This window comes from Grus americana, chromosome 13, assembly GCF_028858705.1.
Source record: "Grus americana isolate bGruAme1 chromosome 13, bGruAme1.mat, whole genome shotgun sequence".
Taxonomy (NCBI): Eukaryota; Metazoa; Chordata; class Aves; order Gruiformes; family Gruidae; genus Grus; species Grus americana.
Genome location: NC_072864.1, coordinates 16,586,112 through 16,611,690, shown reverse-complemented (window position 1 = coordinate 16,611,690; position 25,579 = coordinate 16,586,112). Strand labels below are relative to the sequence as shown.

Here is a 25,579-nt window from a genome sequence, read left to right as displayed (position 1 = left end):
CTTTGATTTAAATAAGAACATCTTTTTCTTCATAACTTAGAATTTTATCACTGTATGTCACCTTGGATATATCAGAGAACCAACAGGAATATTGTTTCAGTCCTGGATAGTTTTGCCTTGGCAATTCTATGACAGACAGAAGTGACTATTGTTGTTTTCATTTTAATTGTATTTTTAAATGCTTGGTCAAGGGACAGAAGTTAACTAATAAGGTACAAAATATCAATAAATCATAGCTGATGTTTTTAGAGATGTTCAGGTGGCCTAAATCTAAACCATGGTGTGTCTAGTGTTAATGTTTTATTGGCTTGGTGCCTTTGATGGCTAGGATCAAACAATAGGAAGCACTTGACACAAAGCAGGTGGAATTTTGTTTGTCTCTGGCTGAGCTTCCCTGTTTCACTGAATTTTTTTCAACTTCAGGGGTCTCTGCAAACATTGTAGACTGAACACTGAAGAAAGAACCATTAACTGCTTTAAGAGTGATGCAAAGGGGAATTAGTACAGCAGCATTGCTGTGCTTATTAAGCCTGGCCATTCCAGAGGTACAGAGACTGCTTTGTCACCTTCTCACATAGAAGTGCAGACAGTCACCAGCTAGGAACTGAGCAAGCATGTTTAATTTGAAAGAGGCAGGCGCCATGATCTTCCTTTCTTTTGGGAAAGTAGCATTAGCATAGACCTATGGACCTCATTGCAAGATGGAATGACTCGGTAGTCCACTATAAAATTCATACTGAGATCACCAAGTACAGCAATGGGAAAATTTTATTTGTAGCATAAATGAATTTGACCTCAAGCTGCACATAAATGAGCTCTAATATTTTCAGTTTGGGATTAAAAGAATGTGGTTTGGATTAATTAAAAAAATACTTATTTTTCTCTTAGCTGAATTTTTATCTTTCAGGATACCTCAGTCTCTGATACAAGTCATACAGTTGGATTTGCATATACTCAGCAATTTTTCATTATTAATAGATTATGTTCTAATCCAAATTAACAAATTATACTCTGTGAACCCTGTTCTATTTTGTCAGTTACAATCTTGCCTTGTAGAGGTTTTCTTCTTATATGTAATGGTGGTACTAGGGACTTGGATCCAGCTTTTCTCACATCATTCGATAACAATTACCATGTTTAAGGCAAGCAAAATCCTGCCCTTTTTAATAGGTGATGGGGTTCATCCATTTCATTTGAAGTCTCACCATTCTGACAGCATGGGCAAAGGAGTGCAGTTTCAGGTGTTCAGAGTACTACATACACTTATTTAAGAGGAACACAAAAACCCCTTGAGAAATATGCATAGCAATGATTAACCTACCACCCATGTAACATTATTACTGGAAACGTCTTTATTCAAAGTTGTAGCAATTTCAAAGGGTCTGTTATCAGAACAGCTGTGGCTCAGGTTCAGCAAACCAATATGTGGATTATGTAGCATTCAGGGTCCTAAAGTCTGCAGAGTGTTATATTCATTTTAGATGAAGTAGAACCAAAACAGCTAAAAAATGGTTCTTACAATTTCCTCTGTTTTATTTTATATAAAAGTGGCATGATCACTGAGTTCTGGTCCAAATTTTTCTGTGTAATAATAGATGTGCGGAAAGCTTTGGTCCTATTCAAATTCTAAGAAAGAAATTGATGTGTTTTATGTGTTCTTTGGTTTTCTGTTTTTGTGTATGTAATGTAGAGATGTACTTATGTAAATATGCGCAGGTATAGGTGGCTTAAAGATGCAAAATTATAAGGAGAAAGTTTTGAAAGCTAGAAGTTACCAAAGATCAGATGAAATAGTTCTTGCTTAGGAACAATGGAAAGATCAGAAATGAAGTACTGACACTAGGACACTGATTATTACTGGCTAAAACTAATAATCAGTATTTGAAACAGGGCTATGAACAAGTTTGAGGGCTCAAAGATAGAGTATCATCCTTTTTTTTCTTTTTCCTGCAGAGAACCTATTACAGATGCATATATCTTGAAGTGAGATGTTATTTCCAGAATATTAGATGCTGATTTTATTCTCATGATTAATATTATTTTCATCAAAGGTAAGGCATAAGGACAAAGAACAGAGTTAACCGTAATGTTAGTTTAGCTTGTGGATGGTGAGAGGACTCCCTGCAGGAGGTACATGCAAATTGAATGTGGAATAGAGTATTAAGGATCTAAATTTTCAAACAAAATTAGCATGCACAATAAGCTCATTCTCTTATTAACTTTTAGCATTATCATGTTCATGTGTTTGTGTTCCTTGTGAGTTTCTAAGTCTACCTTTATTCCAATTTCCATTTTGTCCTGAAAGTGTAGATACTAAATTTGAGAAACAATCCTAACTAGAATTTCCATCAATAGAGGATGAACAAGAAAATAAACATAAACTGATCATGATATACGGTGCCCTTGCTCATGTGGGGACAGTGTTTAGATAAAGGCAATTTATAAAAGATTAAAAGAACTGACTTTTCAAGTACTTTTAACATTTTTGGCTAGATGAATGAGTAATTGAGTGTCATCATATGGTTAAGCCTTTCAAATCGTACAGTAATTGAGATATTCTAATGTTGCCTGAATCTCCAAAAATATGGAAACCAAATGTGAACCTCGCTGCTATGATCTAATTACATCCTCTTTCTCAGATGGTTTCCTTAATAACTTAAAGGTTGTTGATGCATTCCTCATATGCCGCAATACTTATATGCGTAGGTCAAGTGTCTCAGTACATTATTTTGGTGGTGGCTTCACTTTATTTGGTTCCTTTCAAAGCTTTCTCTCCCTTTGGAGAACTTGTTAAAGCAGGAAAGGAGAGCAATGCAGCGTGCTTATTTTATTCATGCATCACAAGGGCCATAAAACAGGCTGCAAAGGCTTTGAATGTCCTGCCTGGCACAGCAGGCACCCTAGCTGAATAGTGTAGAACATCACCTCCTCTCAGATATGATAGAAAAGAAAAGGTAATGTACATTAGCAGCCTTTAAAATCTGTAAACAAATTGCATATTTGCTTCAAAAATGTGAAAGCAGTTATTGATTAAATGGCATTAGAGTGCCCTTGGCTTTAAAAGACATTCAAAATAGGAGGCAATGCTCAAGATCGATAATAGATTTTATATTTGTGACCTAAAAAAGTAGCAGCACCATGTAATTTATAAAGCAAACTGTTCCTTGTGATTCTAGCTCACATTTTAAGTTTTCTTTTGCATCCTTTACACATCTGTTAAATCATCTATGACCAGCTTCTTTTCTGCCAAAATATGACAGAAATCTAAGGAGTTCTTTGAACATAGCATCATTTGTCCCATCATGCACAGCTTTGGGCCAAATTTCTCCTATTCTACAAGCAAAAAGTAAATGAAACAATAAATATTTTGGCACAAATCAATGCAGAATGTTATGTTCTACAGTGCTGGTGTAGTTATCTAAATTCTGGTTTGTGTAAAGTAAGGCTGATGCATTTCCCTTTTTCTAAAAATCATTTGCATACAAAGGGTGCCTATCACTTCTTTGGGTGACCTATAGCAGAGGAAGACCTGTTGGTTGCAGCTACAGTATCTCACTGCTAGGCTTTATTTTATATTGCCCAGAGTGAAGTATGGGGCTTTTTCCCACAGTTGAAGGTGTGTGTATTTGCTGAATTTCTGACTCAGTCCAGTGAAACTATCCATTTTTATGATTGCTTTGTTTACAAGTTTACAGAGTACAAAGGCTTTTCCTTTAATTTTATCTCAGGGTAAAACAGCTAATCTGTTTTGACATGCTATCTAAATGACACTCAAACTAGGATACGGACTAACTCATCCATAAGTCATTTCTTTTATACACATGTACTGGTGTGTCCAAGAAAAAGAGTTATATTGGCTGCAAGAGTTTGAATAATAATGGTCATTAATATGGCGAATTGAGGGTCACCACATTCATCCCACATATCAAATCCCCTTTCAATGAGATCAGTTCCATCAGCTGTCAGATTCCATTAAATATATCCCCCAGACCTACTGACCAGCTGACAGTAGAGAAACTCAAAACCATACACCCACTATTAGCATTATAAAATGTGAAATCAGCTGGAAGAAATGATAGCAGAACTGAAAACAAAATAGATGAAAATCTATAATGCCCCTGTGTCTTCCTAAACAGAAACCCCTAAGAGTTAAAATGTCCCCATAAAATACGGAGGTAAAAACAAAGGTTGTCACATTGTTTTCTTCATAACCTATAATGATTCTTTTACCTTTTGTTAATGCAAGATTTGCATAAATGTTTCATGAGGTTAATACAATGCATAAACTGAGCAGTTTATTAAGCAACATCTGTGCTGTTTTCTCAGATAATGCAGTGTTGTTTCCAAGTCACTGAAATATAACCTATCATAAGGTTTTGGTTGTTAAAATACTTGTTTTGCAAGGGCTGTGATCACATCTGACATTTTTAGCAGATGCCACAGTAATACAAAAGAATTCCTTAATACCACAATATGTGTTAGCAAAGCACCCAGCAAGAAGTGAATAGTATTCCACTGAGCTAGTATAGTTCAGTACAATGCATAAGACATGAGAACGTCTTGTTGTGTGTCATCTTTCAGATAAAAATACCCTATTTCAAAACTTGCACAACTGCCCATGATACTTTTTTCAAGTCAGATCTTGTCATTGTTGACAGTTTTTTACTTTGCCATAAAGTCACTTTATAGTATTTTTAAAAAATAAGAGTGGGAAAAACGTTGCACTGCCACAATTTTATCTTGATATTGGTGCCATCTGGGACTCTTTATGGAAAAAAAAAAAAAAAAACAAACCACAAAACAACCAAAGTTATGAAACCAATAATTTTTAATGAAAGTTGGCTTAGCTCTTGAAGCAGGTCGTGCAGATAAAAAGTAGGTGCATGAATTCTGTAGCCATATTCTTTCTTTTTTCTTGGCAAGGATTAAAGAAATGTAGTTTCAATTAAATCAGAGTGTAATGGAGATATGTTTTATATTATTGATTCTACAAGCAATAATTTGGACATTTTCTTTTTTTGCCATGTGTTTAACTTTTCACCAAGAAGTATGGAAATTTTGGTCTTTAAAATTTACATTTGTATCTGCCTTCCCTCATGAAGCCCTCAGTTCTTTTGGTTATTAATTTGTAATAATTTCATGTTTTCATTGCAATATATCCTCAAAATCAGAGTATGCAGACCCTCATGATGTATGGATGCTTTATCTTTGGCTTATAGGTTTTAAGATTACACTTGAGGTAGGAGAATAATATTTTTGGAAACTTTTCATGAAATGTTTGCAGCAGTTACTTTGCCCTTTGTAAAGGAGTTTATGCTTCTCAGTCCATGCAAAATGTCCATTGACAAGTGTGGTAGTAGAAGAACCTTTGACAAGTAGTCTCTGTGAGAGTAATTATGTTGATCAAGTATCCCAGCTAAATTCCAGGTTGGGTGATAATAGTTCAGAACCTGAGTGGTTTCTTTTGTTTCCATTTGAGTAGATATGATTATTTTCTGATCTATCTTGGATAGTGTTAGTTTGCTTTTGAATAGTTGCCAGATCCTGCAACATGGAAGGGAGAAAGTTTTTCTGCTGTCAGAGTGCAGTTGCCTCAGCGGGGAAGCATACCAAGGTGCATATAATCTTAGCAAGTCAGAAAAAAACTATGCAACTTTCTGTGGCAAAACTCCTGTTGAAGACTTTGGCTAAATAGCAGAAAGTAATATACTATATCCAAATGAAATAAGTGAAATTTAGGTAGGCATAATGACACAATTATCCTATTAGAATTTGGCTAGAATACTATTGTTAACACATAGTTAGTTTCAGCGTGAACTTAGGATGCACAAAGAATACGAGATCAGACCCTATATAATGAAGGGATCATTTACACACATCATCCCCACAATGAAATGCTGTCACCCCTTGGTGGAAAACACAGCTGCTTTTTAAAAGCTGCTCTACTGTAATAAGTGTGTAACTAGAGCTGGTTGAAAAACACGAAATTGATTTTGTGAAACATTTTGAACTTTGATAGTTGTTTCCATTTTGCAGATTCACAACAGAGTATTTATTCTCCAAATTTTAGACTGTTTTGTTTGTTATTGTAAATTATTTTGAATTTTAAAAGATCTTTTCATAGGAGGGATTTTCAAAAACTTGTTTCAGTAAACTAAAAATAGTATGATTTAAAAATTACTTTGAACTTAGCAGGATATTTTTATTAAAAACAAGATGTGTTGCTAATATATAATTTTATATTTTAGGAAAAAAATTGAAAGATACAATAACTTGGCCAAAACTTCAGATAAAAGTGTTTGTTTAATTTTGTGTTTGATCTTCAGAAGTCATTAGGGATTTCTTATATCCGACAACCAAACAGCCGCTAGTATTGACGTAAAGTGTAGAAGTCAAAGGCACCAGCGGACCCTTGATGGTTTAAAGATAAAGATCCCTTCTAGTCTGGATATAGAACTCAGAAAGCAGACTCATAGAAGAACATAAGAAAATAATGTGATAAGTATTGGTCAGCCAGACAAAAAATTGTTTCTCTCTCACATGCAAAGATCGTTACTTTTCTCATTCCTTTAGAAGGCAGCGTACCTTACTTTTGTTTTCCAACTGAAATATAAGAAACGTATTAAGAACAGTCTAACAAAACCAAAATGTACATGAAAATTAGAGGTTTCACTTTGAGAATAGACACGATTTTCCAACCTCCCTGAGAACAATTTTTCTGTTTGGTTTTTTTTTTTTTTTTCCTTTCTAATTCTCACTATCTCTGTCAATAAATGCTATGGCTCAGTTGTGATTGTATTACCTATTCAGGTGATCTTTGTCACTGGTCTGTTCAGATGTTGATGTTGTTCTACCACTTGAAGTACCATTTATGCTTCCTGGTACATTTTGTTTGCCAGGAGTCTGTCCTTCCTGTCACGAGCGACATATCAGGAGGGAACATTTTGGTTGGCATCAAATATATGGACATCATTCTTAGCTTTGCTTGGATACTCTGTTCCTTTACAGTGACTCTGTTTGGCCACTGGGACAATACTGTTGATAACTGGCCTCCTTACATTGGACTTCTGTTCTAGTTTCTTGGTGCATAGCATTTTTATTTTGGCCAGGTTACACTAGACCTAATGAACGGGTCTACAAATTCATCACGGCAGAAGAAAGGTGGTTCTGCTCTGTTCCTCTGCTGATACTTCTGCCACATGTTCCTGCTGCTTATTTGAAATAATTTGAGTCATTAACCTGGCAAAAGCAATTCCCCACCCAAAGCAGATTATAGTTTTCTGAGGCTTCACAAGTTGTACTTACTCTCAGAAAATTCAGATGAGTGACAATAAGGGAAGGCATATGGAAAGCGAGGACCTACTCTCAGAAGCAGCAGACAAATTAGTTCACTTCAATGCAAAGCTGTTTCTTAAACTCTTTGGGATTATTTAGCTTAGGTTTGGTGATAGGCTGTAGAAGTTTACTTCTTGGTTTTGCATTCTTTGTACTGTAACCAGACTTTTGTTCACAGTGGTTTTTATTTCTTTGTATGGAGCAATACATCTCTGGAGAGTGAGCACTTCTCTGACTCATCTAGCATTTGATACACATCTGAATCATGTCTGTATCATGTTGAAATATATTTGTTGTTTCTTACAGGGTTTATTTTCTGTCACTTGATTTACATGATCAGATAAATGCCAGTGCTGAAAGAAGCAAAGGGATAGCAATCTATGACCAGGAGAAAGGATGAATTAGAAGTGACTGGGACTTTCACAGTATCTGTTTAGATAAATTGCAAGCTTTTCTATGTGAGTGAACTTTGTTGTTGTGCATTACTTCCTGGATCAAATCCTGGAGTAGCAAGTTGTGGGGTTTTGGTTTTATTTATTTATTATTACATTTTATTTGAAGTCAATGAAAGAAACGGCAAAGTTTTTTTACACATCTCAGAAAAATATCGTGGTGTGGATTGTTTGTAGGTTTTTTGATTTTTTTTTTTCAGCTGTAAATATCTAATGAAAGAAGTAGGACTTCGTATTAGACATTATGGACAGGATATTAAGAAGTCCTGAGCACTGGCCTAGCTCTGCCCTGTCTAAAGTGAATATGAGCTTTGACTTTGATTTCATTCAAAGTATGCTTAACATGTTAGCAGCCCTAACTTATAACATTCTCTGGCAAAGACTGGAGCCTGAAAACAATTCAAATTAATGGTTAGATGGCTCTACATTATATAGGGTCCTGTTTATAAAATAAACTGAATGCTTTTTACAAAAGTGGAAACCTTTTGAGAGTATTCCTCATTAACATTGCCTAATTGCAACTCTTTGATCTTTAATTCCCGTGGCCCTCTTGCCTCCTCTCCTCACTCCACTAATGGATGCTCTGGCCCTCATTTTCGAAGAGAGGATGAGCCTGTTTCAAATACTCAGAACTGGCTGTTGAACAGCCATCTGTTGCAAACACGTACACACAGGACGCTATTGAAGTCATTGCATATTTAGATTGATTTCAGTGGGCTTCAGGCCATACTTTCTGTAACAGACTCTGATGCAGCCCTTAGTGCGTATGTGTACCAGCAGTAACTAACATGCTAATGGACACAGGCAATCATATATGTAAAAGTGTTCCTGGGCTTTTGCTTTGTAAATTAATCAACACCATTGTCAAAAGAAATAGTTTACATATTTACTTTAAATGTGTTTCTAAAGCAGAAAACATTTTAATTCTGGCAGTTCCATAAGAGCAGAAACAAAACAACAAATACTATGGGATTTATGTATGACAAAAAGTTGTTCTTGGTTCATCTTTGTAAGCTGTGGAGAACCACCTACAAAGACATGGGCAAGCACTTCCATAAATAAATCCCATGATAACAGATGACTCTATAAAACCACTGCTAGCCTCATACAGCTATGGTTTACACTTTTAAACATTGTATTAACTTTCTTCCTATGGAAAATGGGACTAGAAAATTGAAGGTTGTTAATGCATCTTCTTAAACTTGGGCTAAAGTCTAGTCAAAATTAATGTGGAGCTTTCCAGTAGATTCAATGGGCTTTGGTCAGACTCCGTACCCCAGTTAAACCTCAGTTGGAACACTTATCTTACTGAAACATGGTGATTGCCTGAAAGAATACTCATAAAAGTAATTCTCTTGTGTAGTTTCTTTTACTTGCATTTCATGTCCGTTTCTGCTTATCCCAATCCTAAATCTATTCAACATTCCAGAGGAAACCTCCTAATCCAGTTTGAGGAAACACGTCAATTTGCATCAAGGGTCACATATGGAGATTAGAGGAAATAATGTGACCTGCATACTTATTATTTATGAACAGTTCAGCTAAACTACATTTCTGAATTTTAAAGGAAATTCTGCAATATAATTGTATCTATTCATGCTATTTGTAATTTCCAAGTGGTAAATCATCATCTGTAAGAAATGCTCTCAATCAAGGGAGAAAAAGACATATAATTATGTCATTTATAATGAATTCTAAAGGAAACAAAGACTTTAAGAGGAAAAACTCTGGAGAAAACCAAGGAAGAAAATCCACCAAATAATACCAGTTGCTCCTAAGAAGATGCATAGCTGATGAAAAATTTGCATTTATTATATGAAACTCAACATCAAATAATTCAGCAAGGGAACTGTCAAAACTCTGGAGTCAAGGCAAACAAGACCTGACTTTTATTAGATAAATTACATACTCTCCTTCTTTTGTAAGCATCAATAATATCAACTTTTTTGACAAATAGCTTTCTCCTGGGTGTGAGTTCTGAGGATTGCTGCTAATCTTCATCTTTTGAAGCGTCGAAAGGATTAAAGGCATATGTCAATAACAGTGGCCTATGACCTTTGTGTGGAAGGTACCACTGTCTCTTTGTAATAGCTAAGTCTGTGATGTGAGATGATATGTATAAATGCTTAGTAACTGTTGAAGAACCCTTGCTGTGCAGAAATCTGTAGACTCAAGAAAGATGCTCTTGTACTGTAAGGCTCTTGAACAGCATATATTGTCTGCTAGAACTGGGCTTAATCCATTTACATTTAATGACGACTTTAACAAATAGCACTGAAAAACATATATCCTTAAATAAAGTAAATAAGAAGCAAAAGACAAAATATCCTTATTTTTCTACTGACATTTCTGTCTACTGTCTAGATTTACTGCAGATGGAATTAAGTTTAGTGCAAACAGATTCTGTGCAAGCACTAATCGGTCTTTATTCTCATCTTGTAGATATTAGGTCTGATTCTTCTCTTATGCTAGTATAAATCAATAACTCGGTTGAAGACAATGTGGTTACATCATCATAAACATGGTAAGGAAATAGCTTACTGGATGGGTGAGTACATAACAGCAGTAGTAGAAATGAAGAAGTGGAAATTCAGGGGTTAGGTTTTCTGTCTGCTGTGTATGTTAAATACCTCACTCTCTCCAGTGATGGTGTGCAGGGTACTATCAGGGCAGAAAGTCAAAAATCCCTCTGAGGTTGTCGGATGGAGCTGTATATTTGTATATCATAGTGAAATTAAGTCTTAAAATCTCACTTTCTACTTCTGCTGCTAACATTGATTTCAAAGGCACACATAGCTCAGATAAAGAGTAAAGATGTAATTCTGCCTTCCCTGTAGTCCCTGGGACATCAGGAAGAAGCTACTCAAAGTAGTATAAAGAAATCTAAGAATTGCTGTCCCTGAGAAAAGGGATTGAGTCATTCCAGTGAAGGAAAGAAAAGAAAGTGAAGAAAGGGATGCATCTGAGGCTGCAAACTGATGAAGCCTGGTGCGAATGGATTTGAAAACTGTTGCTGAATAGGGCTCCCACAGATACTTGCAGCCTCCTCAGATCCTGACTCTTCCATTAACAGCATCAGTAGCAAGCCTGGTTTTGCAGGGTTCAAGCACAGGCAATCCAGGTCATTGCACTGCAGGTATTTTACTGTCCCTTGTTAGTTTGCTGCTTTGGCAATGGCCTGATTTGCCTGTTGCCTATGGCCAAACATTATCCATGGAGTTGGGATTTTTCTCTGTATTTGTGGTTGCAAAATATTATAAAATCTCTGGAAAAAATTTAAAAGAACATAAAGATGATTTTGGGATCCTCAAACTAACACAACTCCAGAACTTATTTGTATTCTTGTCCTGACACTGCATGCACTTTTCTGTCATTTTGATTTCACCCGTTATGCTGGTTTGCTTTAAGTGCAGTTGTTCTTTCCTGCTAATTCAACATCATTCAAAATGGAAGATCACAACAACAGAGAGAAGGAAAAAAAAAAAACCCCAAAACCCAAACCACAAAACAACCAAAAAGGGACCTACCTAGATTCATCCTATGCACTTCCAATGTCTGTCTTACCAGTGAAGGCAAGTTCTTCAGGCCATCATGCAAGTCCAAGTGACAGGAAAATACTATCATTACTAATGTTGCGGCTGCTGTTTTCCTGATGTCATTGTGCTCCTGCCTATCAAAATAATTCATCTTGAAAATAGCATATTGTCAATGTTGGCTGGTGTCCTGAGAAAACAATTCAGACTGTCAGTGAAAGTCTGGTCCATCCTCACATCCCATAGAACATAATGAAAAGCTGAAGCAGAGCCATCATAAGGAAAATAAGCACAAGTAGAATGAATTGAAGAAGGCAGCTGTTCAGGTGACTGACTGTGCTCTCAGTCCTATCATAGCTCTGCTTCCTGTAGAATTACCAAGATGTGCTTTGCACAACACTTAAGTTGTTACATATCTGAGAGTTGGTGATTTTTTTCCCTTCAACTGCTAAATGGCATTAAAAGCAATTAAAATGTATTAAACAGAAACATAATATTGTTTCTCTGCGTAAGGAGACAGAAGGAGGGGGAGCTTATGCAGCTGTGTTGGGAAGAGGGCAGAAAGTAGAGGTCTTCATTACTGGATCAGAGACTGAGGAATTTATAGATATATGCAAAAAGCAAAGTGAGGTCTGTGCGGCTGAAACTTCATAAGCATCTTCCGAGTTCTGCTCTCAGGAAGAGATGTTACAGTTTCTACTTGGTGGAATAGGTTGAACATCGGATTGCTTTCTCTACTTTTCACAGGTAACCTGGTTGCCTCTCCTCTGAGAGTTGACAGAAAGCTATTGACTGGTTCAGAGAATGATTGCCCTAATTTTAAGATGCTTATACCTCTTCACAGTGTAGTCATGGGCCTTTGCAGCTGACTTGCAACTTTTAGACAGCAGGTATCTAAGGTGTTTCACTCAGTGGTAAATAAAGTAGTGACTAGTAGAAATCTTAAATCCTTTTTTCACATATCCATGTATTAGTGTCATTTGCAAGATGTCACTGGAGTGGTTGCCATGCAAGCACCCTATCTGTGCACTACAGGTGGAACACAGCGTGCTCCAGCTATCATCTCGGCACTTGCTCCAGTGGAATAGTTCAAGGCTACAACTCTACTATAACAAAAGGCAGCAGAGGACTGTCTAGCTACCCAAGAAATGTGTTTTCCTTTGGGACAATAATTTTCCATTAGAACTAAGTGGAAGTATAGAATAAGAGAGACAAAAAGCAGAACTTCACAGAAAATTGAATGATTATTCCTTCAGAAAAAAAATATTTTCAGAAGTTTTTGAGAGGCTGTTGGCCATCATAGTGAAAGACATATATGTCACTAAAGATAAATGGTGAATTATAATTCAGTGTCAAATGCTCACAGACATTCTGTCATACTAGTTCGTCTGACATTAAATAGATTCTAAGATGATGTTCTGTAAAGCTAAATGTAGCCATAATGGAGCAATTTGGTTCTACCTGCCTGCATAGTACCTGCAACTCATAAATGAAGAATGTAGAAGGTTAGTAATATGACATTAAATGAGTGTGTCATAGACACAGTCAGTGGCTGACAGTAAGTCAGTGCCTCAGTAAGAGAGATCACAATTAGTGGGGATGTAAGATTTTTTGCAACAGAGAACTGCCAGAGGACAGCTCCTTCCTTTTCTATGGAATAACAATGGTGGACTTCCCAAAGCATCTGGCTGCTGTCTGCCTGTCCTGAAAATACAGCCTTAAAAAAGCTTTGGGCCAGATACGTACAACTGTGGGGGGGTTTGTCATTGTTGAACTATCTGCAGCATATGCCAAGTACCCGGGAATTTTAACTTATGGATTCCATTACAGGCACAAGCTCCACTAAATAATACCAAAAGAGTATCAGAGAACACTTGCCAGCTTATTGTAACAGTTAAAGAGTGGTTGTGTGATTTACAGTTTATAGGGTGTGGCTTACTTATTGCTTCTCATTGGTCACCTTCACTAATTGCTCACTGCAAGCCTGTGGGAAGGTATCGACCCATACAGGCAGCTAGAAGGAGGTTCTCCTAAACAGTTTCAGGCCAGGTCTTTTCTCACCTTTCCCAATTTTCATTCTTTCCAATAATCTCTCTAAGCTTTGTAATGACAAATATTATTGAGAGAAAGTTTGATACACCAAGCAATTTTACTACTTTTTTTGGTCTGTACCCTTCATATAAATGAAAACAGTTGTACCTTCCATAGTGTTAACTTGCCAAACATTTGGTATTGATGTCTTTACCAGTCCCATCAAAACGTTTTCTTTGCTGAATTCCCTTCATTTTGTATTATGTAGTAGTATTACAGCTTTCACGAGTTAACAGACCCAGAATTTAGTTCTGGGCAGTTCAAAGCATAGTCTTTGTAGTAAAAGGGGACCTTAGTTCTCAGTGCCACATGTTGTCTATTCAGTACTTCAAATTGCAGTAGATTTAAATCTCCCCATATTCTGGAAAAGCTCATTAAGTTACTCCTTTAGATTATTAATTCTTTATTTCTCCCGTTTTCTGACTATCCATGTAATAGTATTTTTCCACAAATGGTGCCAGCTTTTATATATTCAGGACTATTACACATTAATCCTTCCCTTATTTTTTTAGATACCTCTTCTAGCTCAAAAATTACTGTAATAGATCCTACAAGAGTATCTATAGTGTCACCAAGTAAATACATCAGCAGCTTGGAGGTACTAGATTATCAGGGTCCTCGTGTGGTATACTTGTGTGCATTTACTTCATTCTTTGTGCATTTTAGCACAGCTGGAGTCAGTCACTGGACTACATAATCCTTTAGTCTAAATCAGTATGGACGTTGGATGTTCTTACACCATTAATATGTTCCTCAAACAAATATGCTAGAAATAATTGTTGAAAATAGTATAATACACAGAATCCAGCTTGAAAGGCCTCAGCATAAAAGAACAGATGTAGCAGTTCAGAGCCTAGACCCTGAGGGTAATCAGTCTTAGGTCAATGGCAAACTAATTTTTTCCCCCATTTCCCCTCAAGTCCCTTTTTCTCTGTTTTTCTGCCCATGCTTGTCAGTAACAGCTGGTGTCTGACCAGATCTCTGGGTGCTGGTTGCACATGTGTCTGGGTGCTGCTGTTGACTTGTTACTTTTTATGTAGGCTGTGTCTGTGATTTTTTTTTCTTGTATTCCCTGTTGGGCTGAAGCTTCTGGACAATAGGACCTTGAAACACTATCCTTATGGTTGTGGGGTTTTTTAATTGAGATCAAGCTTTAAATGGGTGTTTACAGCCCCTCCCTGGATCCTTTCTTTCTACTTCATCCAAATGTGGGGGTTTTGTTTGGTTTTAAGGTCAGTCAGCCAGTTTTAAATCAGATAAACTTCTACAGCCTGTCTTAGAATTTTCAGACTATATTCTATTTTCAAGTTTCAGTACTTAGCTTTTGCAGTTCCAGTAAGCTCGATCATTTCATATGATACTTCTGTTCTTTTCTGTTCTAGACATTGAGGAAAAAAATTAATTTGTTACATAAGTTATTACAAAGATGCTTACCTGGAAACCGCAGGTGTTAGTGCAGCATATGTGGCTATCTGGAATTTAAGTAGCTTGATTACTGTTAGCAGGAAAGATGTAGCGCTAGTAGCATGGGCTGTCAAGAGTGACCTCATGCAACCATCCTTAAGTCAGTGCTAGCATGTTTTCATTGGTATTAATATCCAAAGTAAAACTAACTCAGATATATTTTGCTGCTGCCATTGCAATTACAACAATGAGCAAAACCAATTCTTTCTCCCTTACACCTCTCACAGTTATTGGTGTTGCACTTGTTAATACCAGAGACTTAATTCTTTTGCAGCTTTTATGGTGTGGTTTGGTATAGCTATTTCTGATCACAGGTTTGCTTTGTATATTGCCCAGGAATCTTATCTTTCAGATTATGCTGGTTTTGATATTGAGAATATTTTTGATAATTTAAGTAGTTCTAGAGTACAGTAGAGGGTTTTGGTGGTGTTGGGGCGTGTGTGTGTGGTATTTTCTCTCTGTTTCAGGCCTGCCTTATTTTTGCTTTAGCTTCTCTCTTTTTGTGCATCCTGTTTCTGAACTGTATCTCACTGGTTTTATAAATACTTCATTTCTGGTCAGGAATGATCTGGCCTATATTCTTATAGTATGATATAGTAGGATTTATTTTCATAGCTATGACAACCAGGCTAAGGGAAATTGAAGTCTGACAATTAAGAAATGGGGCCAGTAAAGCATTTTAGAACAAACTGAGACCTACTCTAAGTCAGCCAATATTAACTAACTTGTGATGAAATCATGCCTGATCAGGCCGTACCTGAATTTAGCTGTCATTCCTTTCTAAAAGCATATTGTTTATAGCTTTTGTAATTGCTTAGTTGTCAACTGGGAAGGCTAGAGACTTTGGAAAGACCTCTTGCTGATTTTGAATTTACTGTATTTCTACCTCTTTATTTCCTCCAATGAAATGGAGAGCTAGCTTTGCCGTATTATTTCTTTTTTATGTAACAGTCTTTCAAGAATAAGATTTACTTGAATTTTTTTCTAAAATCTCTGCAGTTTTTGAGATGATTTGTTTGATAGACTCTCCTTTTTCTTAAGCAGATATATGTGTTTGTAGTGCAGTCTTTTCCTAAGGTGTACTGTTGTTACCATTTTCATAAGAAGACAAATGTGCTATAATGAATGAATACTCACCTTCCTGGATGCCCAGTGGCTGAGACTGTTTTGTAAAGAAAAGAAAGAAATCCAATAATGAGGTAAACTTGTTAAAGCTGTGTTGCTTTTTTTTTATGGTAAACTTTTTTCCAAGGCTAGGATATGTTCTGTGTATGAGGACCTGTTTCAACATTTATCACAAGCAAACCACTGTGCTATTCCAAACATGATATATTCACTTTAGTACTGCTGACTTCAGCTTACTAATTGCCTGACAGCATTTTCTTTGTTAAGCTTTAACTGTGATCATCACACTTTTGTTGTACTGACAGTAGAAATATTCAGTAACAGACGACCTAAATACATCATAAGCACAACTGTACTAATCTTTCATAATGGGTGTGCTTTTGGAATTATATGGAACACGTGCATATTATCATTGTCAGGAGCTACATGCATTCAAGTCTCCAAAAGCATCAACTGAAAGCATTATCTGACAAAGCATTCTGATTCTCAGTGTGCATGACTTAGAAAAAAACCCACCCAACAAACCAACAACAACAAAAAACCAAAACAAGAAAAAACAAAAAAACCCCACCAACCCCAGACCCATAAAGATGCAGGGGTTTATTTTATAGCCAATTGACGCTGCTTATTAAATCAGAATCAGCAGGATGGATGTATCGTCACCTGCATATGGTCTGGATCAAACTAGTCAATTCCTTTTGTGATGATATGAGCCCACAGATATCCACAAGCACTCTTTCTGCTGAATTGACTAATGTTTCTTGTTTTTTAGAAAAAAGGCAAACTGCATACATCATGTATGCTTGAAGAGGTAGTGTCCAGAGAGATCTATTTTTACACAAAAAAGAGTTCTGCAGCTTTCATTGAACAAAGACTGATTTGCTGCTTCTATCACTTTCTAATTGTTTGAAGGGGAAGGTTCAATCTCTTAGCATATAAAGAAAGGTGTGGGAACTCAAAATCCTGTGCTACATGTCTGTTTCCACCACCAGCTTTGTTTGAACTCACTTGGCAAGTCTTGTTTCTTCGTGTTTCAAACTCAGCTAATAAAATTTCATTTGTGAAGGTTGCCATAAACTTCTATACATCAGTGAGAAAGCCTACATTATGAATCATGATGTAGTACAGAATTTTTGGAATCGCATAACAGTTGTCTTCCATAACAGCACAAAGCAGTGAAGAAACTAGTCTGACCTTCCTGGAAGAGCAGGTTAGCTCAGTTGGTGCTCTGCACTGCAGTGCCTACACAGCTGCTAAGCAAACATCTTTGAGGGAGGGAAGGGCATCTCTGTGATTCTCTGTATTCAACAGCTTTAGTTTTTCATCACCTGAAAGTGTCAGAACATGATATAAAAGCTTCACGTATTTTTAATATGCATTAATTTCTTTTACTGACAGTAAGACTGCACTAGCAGTCTTTCAAGTAGCATCTCAAGCTGGATTACATAAGCAACGCTGATTACATGTCAGAGGCTTTAATGTATTCTGGCATTTGTCGTGTTCAGGCATACAGACAGGGATTTTCAAAAGCACTGCCATGATTTAGGATTTGTCATTAAATTAGTCAATTTGGAATATCTTATTCAGTTAGCTTACAGTGTCATCCTTGTATATTAGTTAATGATCTTTCAGAAATAGATATGCACAATGTAAAATCTGTCAACTCTTGCTGTTTATTAAAAGTATTTCCAAAGGGAGCACATCTGTGTTCACAGGCATACCTTGTATACTAAGAATAAAAGAGCTTTGGAGGAGATGCTATTTTCTGAAGTACCTGAGGAGTTGTTAAATGAACACCTCCCCCTGCCTTTTTTTTTTTTCTTTTTTAATAAAATTGTAGTTTAGTGCCAACGGAATGGATAGAAATAGTAACTCTCAATTCTGTGGTAACGCTTTGTCAAGAATCTTTATTTTTATAAGGCCCAAACAACATTTTGTGTATAATATTCAGTGTGCTGTGTGACAAAGATGTCTAACATCAGCCAGTGAGTTTCATCTAAATGACTACTAAAGGAACAAAGGAAAAATAAGAAGGTTCATTAAATGCAGCTCATAGTCAAAAATAAGCAGCTACTTTTGCATTGTAATGGACACAAAATAAGCAGTGATTCTCAGTAAGTTACCTGTTTCAGAAAAACTTTAGATACACATTTATACTTTTGATTTGCCTGTAGGTATCTTATTTTCTGTCAGTTTATTAGCTGAACTGATGAATTATATTTTTCTAAACATTTATGCATGTAACAACTCTAATTGTGGACTTGTACACATATTTCATACTGCAGCCTTCTTTGAGAATAATTCTTTGCAAGTACATGTGGCTACATCTCTAAATCAGTTATATTTTGAAATAAAGTGGCTATAGATTTGAAAAGTCATGATATTGCAAGCTGATTTGACAAGCAAATCAGAGGCTGCTTAGGTTGAGATTTTTAAATTTCTAGTCCATTCTTAATATTTTGTTGTATTTCATATATACAAAAATTAACTAATTGAATTCTAGCTACAATTTGTGAAGAACTAGGAATGATTCCATTTAGGTTTGTAAGTAGTATCATTGACTTTAATTCTATTTATGGTCAGAAAACACACAGGTGTAAATGTTTGCAGAGTTAATACCAAATTCATGGAGGAGAAAAAAAAAGTCTCCACCCTTGGTGCAGGGGAAAAGAATAGTAATTTACCATAATATTTTTGAAAGATTCATTATCAAATGATATTTCTGATTCTGTCAGTTCATTTAAAATACAGGTAAATTTTTTACTATTTATAATTTACAATGCTAACTTTTCCTAGTTGATATAGCTTAGTTGAAAGCTTTCTTGTGTTTTTCATATGCACTGATCTCTTTCATAAGAAAATGAATAATGAATGAATTTTAAAAATAGGACCAGCAGTAAATTTTTAAAGTTTACAACTAAGCGACTTTGTACTGAAATGGAAGTTTGTGGTGATTTTTGTGCAGTACATCATTATGGCATAGCTCCTCTTGCCAAGCTTACAGGGCACATTTCAGTCTGTATGACTTTGAAGTATGTGTTCTCTTAAGGCTTAACAATGTCAAGCTTCATAACACAAGAGCTAGTTTGCTTACTTCCTACTTTAAATTGCTTGTAATTTGAAACATGCAAACATTTCCACTTTATCAAGCAAGGCTACTAAACATATTATTGCTGCAACCTGCCTGTTTTATAGCCTCTGTATATTTAGAAAGCTGTGCTTTATTAAAATAAACTGTAAAGAGGCTTAACTCATTAAGGAATCTGCTAGTGTCTAAAATGAAATATCTCCAATTTATTATAGGGATTTAGGAACCTTTGAAGAAAGGCTATAATACAGTTGCTGCAGAAATAGGATGTTAACTATATTTTTAGGCATCTGATGTTTGTAGCTGGATGTACAATTATCATGGGATAGGTCTGTCTACAGCTAGCCTGAAAAAAATCACGATTGTTTTGTGTGCTCTTCAAAGCTTGAAAATGTGTTTTCACTCTGCGTTTGAGCAGAAATCCTTTAAAATACTTTCACAAAATAGGTTTATATAACATCACTTCATTTTAGATTTAAATAGTAGGTAGAATGCTCACTTTTGTCTTTCATAATTTTATCTTCCTGATAAGAGAGTCCATCCTGGAAGCAATAAATAAAAGGTGGAACACTTGATTGCACAAAATTTTGCAACTTTTGCAAAGACACATTTGGTTGAAAATGCAAGCAGATTCTAGTTCTGTCTTTAAACATAGAAATTATACTTCAGCTGTTGACTTGTTGACATTCATATTTTGTTATATTTTTTATTCACTTTTGGGCCCAAGACAGTTATTGATTAGAAATGATGATTCCAAAGGGGAAAATGCTTTTCTTTTTCACAAGGCTAATTCATGGTCTTTGTGTTGTCTCCTTAGATGTTGCTCAGCTTTTAACATCTGAATGAATAACATTTCCAAAGTTATTCATTATTTAAACTTTTGCAGGACTGAACTTTGATCTTGCAAGAAAAAGTACACACAGGTAAAATATTTCTAGCCACTACTGCAACTTATAGACATAAGGGCAAGGATAAGTTACCTGTGACAGGAATTATCTTTTATTTTTCCTGAAAAAGGCCACCTGAGTGTCATATAAGCTGTAGTAATAAAAGATCTGAAATAATAAAATAATTCTGAATGTTGTAATAGTGCTGTGAGGCAACATACTGTAATTTGTATCAGATAAGGACTTTTGTGAGATAAAGTTAGTTACTACTTATGTGTATTTCTGAAAATCTGGAGATTCAGTCTACATACAATTTCTGAATTCTGGTTGAGATCCCATAATTCACAAAGATTGGGAGACTGTCACAATCGCGAATATGTTCTATATATCAATGACATTTTTCAGGGCTCTTTCCTATGCCAAGCACAAAATACTGTTGCTGAATTTTGATAGCTCTTGTTCGTGTAGGAGCATCTCAGAACAATGGGATGGTCACATCCCATTAAAAAAACCAAACCAACAAACCAAAACAACCAAAAAAACCCCAAACCAACAAAAAACCCAAATGTTTTCTTCAATTTCACAATAGGAAACTTGACTTTACCAACCAGACAATTTCTAACAGGATAAAAAAGACCTCAGGTCTTAATGCTTTGCGAAATCCTCAAAACTATCGAGTCTAAGTAGGAGCAGGATTGAAAGGACTTACAACGGTGTAGTGAGTTAGAAAAGAACTGGGTGCATTTTTGCAGCAGGAACATTTTTGCCCTTCTTTAGCCTTCTGTTGCAGCTGATGGCACAGAAGCAAGAACACCTGTGAGATTCTGAGGCAGGGAAGGGGCTATGTATATATGTGGTATTCTATTTAGATTGACATATTTTTTGTACTAGCCAGAGTAAAAAAAATGACTGGCTTTTCTAATTGTTGCCTGGTTGTTTCAAATACTGTATGTCCTAGCAGATATAAATTGTAAATCCACTGTGCTGACAAAGCCGAAGCTCTGGAAAAGGGGTGGGGATAAAAAAGAGACCTGTTTAGCTCTCGTGTGTCCATGGCAGCTGGACTACCCCATCCTGCCTGTGAAGAGAGGGAAGGCCTTTTGCAAGAAAAGCTTTGGCCAGAGCCAAAGCTTCTGCACCCTCATACAAAAGAAGGTTTAAGTCTACATGAGTAGTGTGTGAAGGAACATAAGCAGCAGCCTAGCAATATGACAAGACCTAAATGAGGGGAAGAAACTATGTCAAAATATTTGTCTTAAATAAGATTGTATAATGGTGACAATTTTAGAGACTGGAAAGAAGTTGAAAGTTCTTCCTTCACTAATCTTTTACTTGGTACAAAGCAGAATAGCTGTGAGAAAAAGAGAAAGTGTTAGATGTGTTGAAAAGGAGTGTATGAAATATGTAGCTGATACTTGGTTTTGCTGCTGCTAACCTTTTACTCACATACTTCAGATAATTGTCCAGAAAGGCTAATCATGTGCCATGAAAGTCAGATAAAATATACTCATATTCACAAAAATGTTTGAAGTAGTGTTTGCTAGTGAAATACACACGTTTCCATGAGATTCTTAGCTAATTTTTTTAACTGGATATTTCCTATTTCCTTTTCAACCAAATAATTCTCATTCCTTATGAATATTGAACAAATCTCAGTAAATTAACCATCATGAAGATAAGGAAGCTGCAGGTATCAGTCCAGGTTCTAGTGGGCATACTAGAACATTCAACTGTACAGCTATCAGTAATTGACTTATATGATTGTTACAGGCATGTTTTAAACCATTCTTAACTGCAATTTTTAGGGCAGTTTTAGAATTAACCTACATTTCTACAACTTTCTTGCCAATAGCTTTTTCACAGCTAAGCAATACCTTCATTTAAAGCAGATACTAAAACTGCAGTTGAGTATATGTTAGGTGTTGTTCATTTTTAGGTATGCTTTTCCTCTCCCTTGAACTGTTGGAAGTACCATCAAATCATGTATGACATAAATTAAAGGAAGGTGGAAACTAAGACCATTTAGACCACTTTCAAAGATGATGCTGACAAAACTTATAAAATTTGTTCTTACACATTTGTATCCAATTTAAGTGAGCTTCAGTGAACCACACATTCAGGAACAAGACATGGAGATATGCTTTTAAATTTTTGTTGTTGTTTTGTTTTTGTTATTGGGTGAGCTTAAGGAATCTAGGACAAAATTGCCAGAGGAATTGCTGAACACCACTATGCTTTGAATTTACATACCTTGTTCCATAAGCGAAATCCACAACCCTGAATTAAACAGAGAGAATAAAGTGCTCTAAAACTCTCTACAGCTGTGACAAAACTGAGACACTGAATTCCAAACAAGTAGCGTAAGCACCTGAACCCATAACTCTCCTCTTCCAGATGACTCACTGGGCTAGAGAATGCTGTTTGGCATTTTATCCTTTCTCTATTCCTGTGAATCATGGATTCTTCCTTCTCTACTGGTCTTCCTTCTCAGGTCTTCACAGCCTGTGGATACATGATTAGTGAACTCTCTCAGAAGACAAGAAAGTTTTTGGGATTCTGTCAGGTTAAGGAAGGTTTGAGCATGTGTTCATTAAGCTATTGATTAAAAACTGAGATGCCTCCGTCTTTGATCACATCTTTCTCCTGTAGATACACATTGGACGTGTTCTGATAACACCTAGCAGACCGATGTGCTTTGGAAGCATTGGTTCTTAGGGAACATAAGAAGACAACTGCCCTCTTGTTGATCGTGTCAGCTTTAGCTGCTGGATAATCTCAAACTGCTTCCTTCTGTTGGTGAGAAGGCTGTTTTCAGCAAGTGCAAACCAGACTATTAAGCACTTAGTAAACTTTATGAAGTGACCTGTAAGCAATTATAGACTTCTAGCATCTGTGGGATCAGGAAGGAGTTTGAAGGATTGCTCTTGTGGGTGTAGAAACCTAAAGAAGTCCTCTTAATCTCATTTTAGATACTTAAAGCCTTTTGTAGATCTGAACAGAAGCCTCCCAAGTATATGGAACTCATGTGCTTAAAAAAAGTAATCTGTACGTTATATTTTGTGTTGTAGTTTACCCTTGAACATATCCTAGTTCAGTTAACAACCAAAAACTTGTTGCTCTTTGATAGCTGTTTTAATGAATATCATATGCTAAGCAATTAATTCTATAGTAATTTACACCCTTTTGTCATAAATCAGCCAAAGTTCTGTACTGCTTCTTTTTCGCCTCTGTTCTCAAACACTTATTAAATTTTCCTACTATTTTCCTTATAACACACAATGGAGTACCCATAACCTCAATAATGGGCTCAGTTTTGCAAACCCAATTAAATAAAATCATGTATGTTATTTAAAGAGGAGCTTGTACTTTCAGTGAATATCTGCCATTTAATCTGGAGCCCAGCAGCAGCTACACTCTGCAGTGTCTGTATAACATTGGTTCTCAAACGCTGCAGATTTCAGCCTAGCTTCACCCAGTGTCTCTCTGTAATTGGGAAGGAATTGATTTTGGCCCTGCAGGGACTACAGTTTCTCATTCTATCTGGAAAAGACAACCTGGATGGAGCGATACTGGTGTAGCAGGAGGAAATGTTGGTAAAAGACATGGAGCACCTGCGAGGGCAGATAGCTTGTCCTGTGATGTGAACAGTTCTGGAAAGCTGTTTTAAACCTACTGTAGAATAAAAAGAGCTTAGTTCATGGCGCTAAGAGAGTTTAGGTCAGTAGAAGAGCGGAGTAGTGACCATTGCTACTCCTAGGGAAAAGAACTAACTCTGCTTTTCTGTCCCTCCTGCCACCATATTATCACCTCTAACTCCAGATCCTCACCTGTAGTTGTCTCCATTGTCTTTCCTTTTTCTCACCCTCCGCTACTTAATGCTGCATGCAATATCAGATTAATTCTCTCTCCAATAGATATCTTGCCAAATTAGGGATGACTTGATTTGCATTTTTGATGTGCAAGAGATAATGTGTTCCTGATATTTTCTAGTACACCTGAATGTGGTCACCCATACTTCAGTTGTGTTGTTTTGTTTGTTCAGCAACTCTTGTTTAACTGTTAGTTTCTGTTCATATATATGATCTTATCAGTTTTCACACACGCTTCAGCTTTTGAGACTATGGTCATGAAAGGGTCAGAGATGTGATTACAAGTTGTAAAATGACCTTACCAGTAACTGTTTAAGCATAAGTAATGTTCTGAAATTGCCTAAAGCAAAAACTGCCAATTCAGAGCTGATTGTAATGAATCAGGTTCTTCTATACGAAATAATGTGATCAATTTCTCATTTCACTGAATAAATAAGCTGGAAGATAGGGAACTGTCTATGACCCACTGTTAACCTTTTCCCTCATTATTCATATCAAACCTATGACATGCATGTAAGAAATCTCTGGTTCAATTTTAGCTAATTGTTTGTTAGAAGTGAAGGCTCTGTGAAGTGTTACTGATTGTACAAGTACCCAGGGACCTTATGACATCTAATGAAAATAACCCCAAAGAAGCTACTCAGGCCTGTATGCTTTTTGTCTGGCTATCATTATAACTAGAAATATTCTATTTCTAGGCAGCAAAACCTTGTGTGTCTATTGGTGCTACTTCTCTCAGGTGCAAGATACTGTTAGATTTTATTATATCTCAATTATTGTTGCAATGAGAGCAATGCAGAAAAAAATTTGGGGTATGCATTGCAATAAATTCTGAATTTGTGCATATATTTCATTAATACTTAGCAATTTCGTGTCTGAAATACTTTTTATGTAGAAATAATTTTAGTTAATTGACTGCTTTTATTTTTGTTGCTAGCTAGAAAAAGCCACAAAAACATGCTTGCATGTGTTGAATACAATTAATTTTACATGAGATTTTTGGTGTGACTTATTGCTATTTTTTAAAGGCTACCTGATTTGCAGTGCAATTCAAATCAGAACTGCAAATGAAGTGGTTGTGGAACAGTAAGGGTGACATTTTAAAAAGTGCAGAACCAACTTAGAAATATAGGCATTTGTATAGAAACATAGAAAGTAGTAGCTCAGGTATGGTGCTGCCCATGGGCATATGGTTTTCAGAACCGGGACTAATGTTACCAGTCTTAGTCAACATGGTTTCTGCAGCATACTCCATGTGCAAGCAATAATTTTTCATCACAATATCCCTAAGAAATTCCTGATAACCCATCTTGCAAGTGGGAAGGAAACCTGGTGAGGTTAAATATCTTGTTGCAGTTTACATCGGAGATATGTGAATGCTGGGAACCCTCTAACTTATATTTTAAAGTCTATCATTCCCCTAGCTCAGTGAGTGAAATAAACCTCAGGGACTGAACAATGTTCACATTGTAAAATAATTTTCAAGTTGTATTACTTCTGCCTAAAGAAGCCCCTGGAGACTGCATCTTCCCAAGAAGCACATAATGGGAAGAAGGAAATCATCAAGGAAGTAGAGAATGAGAATAGAAAGTCTGAATAAAAAACCCACAAGACTGATCTTTTTTGATGTTTAAAACTGCAGAGCTGTTGAATAATCAAAAAGTGTATTGTTTTTAAAGGACAGAAAAGGAATCGGAACTGAATCAATGTATTAAGACCTCACAGGAAAAAAAAA

General features: G+C 36.2%; 1 long non-coding RNA gene across 4 annotated transcripts in view; it reads left to right on the top strand.

Moving 5' to 3' along the window:
* Nucleotides 1-1,951: 1,951 nt before the first annotated feature.
* LOC129212160 (uncharacterized) overlaps nucleotides 1,952-25,579 on the top strand; it is a 192,832-nt gene continuing 169,204 nt past the window's right edge. For all 4 annotated transcript variants that reach the window (XR_008579086.1, XR_008579084.1, XR_008579083.1 and 1 more), the window contains exon 1: nucleotides 1,952-2,051. This is a non-coding gene — a long non-coding RNA (uncharacterized LOC129212160). The remainder of the gene's footprint in view (nucleotides 2,052-25,579) is intronic.